Source organism: Belonocnema kinseyi, chromosome 3, assembly GCF_010883055.1.
Source record: "Belonocnema kinseyi isolate 2016_QV_RU_SX_M_011 chromosome 3, B_treatae_v1, whole genome shotgun sequence".
NCBI lineage: Eukaryota > Metazoa > Arthropoda > Insecta > Hymenoptera > Cynipidae > Belonocnema > Belonocnema kinseyi.
The window spans coordinates 95,757,629-95,762,720 of NC_046659.1; the positions used below are offsets into that span (position 1 = coordinate 95,757,629).

General features: G+C 33.0%; 1 pseudogene; it reads left to right on the top strand.

The window, feature by feature from the left end:
- Nucleotides 1–1,242: 1,242 nt before the first annotated feature.
- On the top strand, nucleotides 1,243–2,763 carry LOC117169367 (annotated as a pseudogene).
- The last annotated feature ends 2,329 nt before the right edge of the window (nucleotides 2,764–5,092 follow it).

Consider the following 5,092-nt stretch of genomic DNA (forward strand, 5'->3'; position numbering starts at 1 on the left):
AAATTTGATGACCGTACAAGGGAATACTGGCTGACAATGGATGGCATGATGTTAGATTCGTCAAGTCATTTCATCGAAGGTCTGCAGATGCTTACCTCCTCCTTCTTTGTTTTCAAAGTGCTATATCTTAAATCTCACGAAAACTTTTTGGAATTTGTGCAAATGGTGTTCCTAAATGTGCACCCTGTTGATAATTCAAGATCGGGAACACAAGAAGCAAAGAAAAAGTTACTGCTTTAGAAAATCGACTGACTACGCAACGCTCAGATGTTACCTGATCCACTGCAATATTATTTTGGAACATGGACGAATTGTAATTAACAATTATAGTTAAGTTTGGTTATTTATTTATATTAGGAAAATTTGTTAAAAGTTGCACGTTAATTTAAATTGTCATATATGTACAATCATAAACATTTATAATATGGTAAGCTAGCTTTTATAAGCGATTTACGTAAAAAAGACTGTATCACAATCCCTGCCTCAAGATTAACGGCATTGGAACCAAATTCTGGACACAAAATTCGATTTATTCACTTTTCGCAACTAATATTATAATTATATATTTTTTTACTCTATAGTCCTTTTCTGTTTTTAACTAGAAGTTTATCTGTAGAACGAAACAATATTTAATTTAAATACTTTTTGCATGAAAAGAAAAATTCGATGTCTGTTTTAAATTTAATTTTTATGTTCACTTTTATTTTTATTATGATTTGATATTAGATGGGTTCCTATACCCTCAATAAATTACTTGTATAAGAATAAAGACAACGCATAGACAAATTGTACTAAAATTCCACAACCTTTTTTTAAAGTGTATTCTTTCGCTACAATGTCCGGTAGAATTTTAGAACACTTACATCGTTATGCCGTAAAACTCTTCACATACTCACGTAACGTTTTTTTCACATAATAAATTTCTTAAATCTTTATACTTGGGAAATAATAAAAAAAATAAACGGACACATCTGTCTATACTGATTAAATAACGTTAGACTAATACATGTTTTTAATATTACACAACAATATTACCAATTTCGGTTATAACGTAAAGATTGAGAAAAACTTAATCTTTCCCATGCAATTCAAATAATAAATTAAGATACTCTATTGTTATCCATAAACGTTTGTTGACCCTTCACTTTAATATTCGTAGTAGTTAAACAAAAGGTCATAATTTTGTTTCTTGCTTTACATGGCTTCTTGAAAATCTTCATTGGATTTCTTCCATGAAAAACGATGGATTCCGGTGAGGAATGTTACAGAAATTTGAGCTCCGGCGACGAATTTAATGATGACGAAAATATGGAAATTCGAGAGTGATTGTGCGATCAGTTTCAAAGATGACCTAGAGCAAACCAGTGAAGTTAACAATTCTACCGTCGAAGTTCTTTCAACAGAAAAAATTGTTCAACACATGATGGACTCCATTAAAGAAATTAGCACACACGTGGGGATTCCAACGATAACAGTGCGGATTTTACTCAACCACTTTAAATGGGACAAAGAGAAGTTAATGGAAAGATTTTACGATGGCGATTAAGAAAAACTGTTCGAGGAAGCACGAGTTATAAATCCTTTCAGACATGGTCCAGTAGGTCCCCAACCTACCCAATGTCCCTTACAAAGATACGCGTCGAAAAATGAAAAAGAAGAGTATCAAATCTGTTTTACCACGCTGAAAACGCATATGATGACTGGATTGGATTGCGGTATCGATTCTGCATCGACTGCGGGGACGAATATCTAACAACAAAAATCATAGAAGAAGGCGTCGGTCAAAGAATTGCTTGCGCAGCATATGGTTGTTCCATCTTGGTTGACGATGCAAGTGTCATGCACCTTCTTAAGAATCCAAAGGTCAAGCTGAAATATCAGTTTTTCATAACAAATAACTCTATACAATGCAACAGGCTCTTAACATGGTGTCCATTTCCAGACTGCAACAATGCAATAAGGGTTCAGTACTCTGGATTTCAAGGTGTAACCTGCAGATGCGGACATACGTTCTGCTTTAACTGCGTATTGAACTGGCATGGCCGGATCAAATGTGATCTGCGAAAATGGATTAAAAAGTGCGAAGACGACACGGAGACGTGCAACTGGATTTCTGCTAATACCAAACACTGTCCTAAGTGTGATGCTACGATCGAGAAGAATGGAGGATGCAACCACATGATTTGCAGAAATGTTAACTGTAGACAAGAGTTATGTTGGATCTATCTAAAATTCTGGAACACACATACAGGAAGAAAAATCTATAACTGTAATCGCTACGATGATGGCGAAGAAGAATTGAAGGAAAAATCTCGGGTTGCTCTTGAACGATACTTGTTCTACTGTAATCGCTATATGAATCACATGCCGTCTCTTATGTAAGTTTGAGCATAAACTCTACGCCAGCGTTTAGGAAAAGATGGATGAGCTGTAGGAGCATGGAATGACCTGGATTGAGGTTCAATTCCTGAAGAAAGCTGTGGACATTCTCTGTCTCTGTCGGCAAACACTGATGTACACGTACGTCTTCCCGTAGTATTTAAAAAAAATCAGTCTATGATCTTCGAGAACAATCAACAAGATCTTGAAACTGCGAGGGAGTGTTTATCCGAGTATTTGGAACGAGATATCACTGGCAAGAATGTTCCTGAAATTAAAAAAAAAGTTCAAGACCAGTACAGATTTTGTGCTAGTCCGAGGGAAGCACTTCTAAAACATGTGCACGAAGTACATGAGAAGAATTCGTGTGAATACTTGGAATAACAATTCAAAGCAACTTCGAAGCCAGCTGCATCTGTGATAACCGCAAAAAATCGAAGCAGCATGAAAATAAAAAAGTGACAAAGAGAAGCGACAGGAACACCAGAAAGTGAAAAGATAACGACCAGGGTTTCAAATAATTGTCTTCTTCAAATTCATGCTCAGAAACTAAGCAAAGAAAAGATAGAAAATCTTAATAGTGTATGGTCGGGCCCACGCTCATTTGTTTACCTTTTATACATTGCTAGGTTCTAATTAAATCTATCGCTAGAGAAGGAAAGATGAATGTACTACTTGTATAATCGTGACTATCATATGTAACAGTTAACTATTGTGATTCAATGTTTATTTTCGTCCCATATTATTTACATTTTTTATGCAATAAATTTTGAGATGAGTTTTTATTTTGAAATATGTAATTGTAAACTTGCCCTACTTATTGAAATTTCCTGTTCAAAATAATATACTTTAATTTTTAAATTATTATTGAATTCCGAAAGCTTAAAGAAATAATTCACTCACAAACGTTTCGGTTTGCTAATTTCTGTGATTTAAAATAATGACAAATTTTTTTATATTTTTTTTTTAATTTACATTAATATAATTAGAAATTCCAATGGGTTTCTGCTTCGGGTTAAGTGAATAATCATAGATTTTGAACAGGACTATACTGTTCAAAATATTTTGCTGGCTCTGCATACTCCTTTGTTTCATATGTTTATTTCTGATCAAGGATTTTCGCGTTACAAATGCGCTATTCTGTAATTACTTTTCGGCCAACAGAATCAAACGCCACTCTAGCAGTAAATTAAATCGAACCCCTACATTATTCAGTCCTGAAGCTCACAGTCCATAGCAATTGTAATCATTAACCAACAACCACGGTCTCTCTGTGGTATTGAAAACATTCCACTATATCAACTCATATTAATAAACTTACAATTTGCTTCGTGGACTAACAGTATCAAAAAATTCTTCGCTAATAAACTGACACAAAAATTATGTTAAAAACCTTTAAATTAAAACTGTATTTTGGGCATTTTTTTATCATTCTTACATCTAATGAGTTTTTTTTAAATTGACATATTAAAAATGTTTTTAATACGAGTAAATAATTCAGTTAGAGAATAATGTGAAATCGAACTAATTTTAAATAAAAATTAGTACTTATAATTTTCGCTTTAATTTTACATAATACATGCCTATGAGGTCAATGGAAATAGTTCATTTGCGTATTTTAGTAACATTTAACTAAATTATTTGCATTTCACAAAAATAATAATATTATTATAGTAAAGTTAAATATCGATTCATATTTTTTGACAATAAGGATAATGTATTCGTTCTGTCACGGTTTTCGTTTCCTTATTCTTATTATCATTATTTCTTTGAGAAGTCCTGAAAGAGTATGGAGTCAATGGATGGCTCCTACAAGCTATAAAACAATATAAACGGGTAGCAAAGCGAGTGTAAGGTTGAATGAAAAAATTAAGTGACTGCTTCGATATTATTCAAGGAGTTAGACAAGAATTCGTTATGTCTTCATGGTTATTCATATTATTTATGGACAAGTGTCTAAGAATGGGTCTTTTCGACGAAGAGGGTGTGGATCTCGAAACAATAAGGGTACGTGGGTTAGCGTTCGCAGATGATAAGGTTGTTATGACAGAGACAATCGAAGACTTACAAAGAATGTTGAATAAACTAGATGCAAGCATGAAGATCATGGGCCACAAAATTAACGCAAATAAAACAAAAACTATGGTGTAAAAACACTATGCAATATTTTATTAGATGATGAGAGAATTGAACAAGTTGATAAGTTCGTATACCTTGGTAGTTTATTTACTAGGGACGGGAAGATAGATGAGGAATTAGATAGACGCATGAACGAAGGTAAGAAGGTTATTGGTAGAGCAGGTCCCCTTATCAGAAGTAAAAATATAGAGGAGAGTATCCAAATATGAGATACTAACTCTGTTTGCCGTGATTGTCAGAATTCTATGTACTGAATTTAAAAGCAATATAGGTCATTTTAAAGGAAATTTAATTTTTCATAAGAAGCTCAAATAAAAAATTTTATTACAAATTTTGTTTATGCTGAAAATGCAAAAAATGTAAAAAAGTGCTTTTTCCAAACTTGTCAAACCATTCTCATAATATGAGATACCCCAGGAAATAGCTAATAAAATGCAAAATAAAGTATTATTTTTAATGAAAAAATTCATTCTTTGTTTCCGAAGTATAAATTTACTGCTGTTTAGATATATTTAGTTTTTGCAATAGTTACAAACACTTTTGTAACCAATTTCCCTCGCGCAGCCACAGTGTT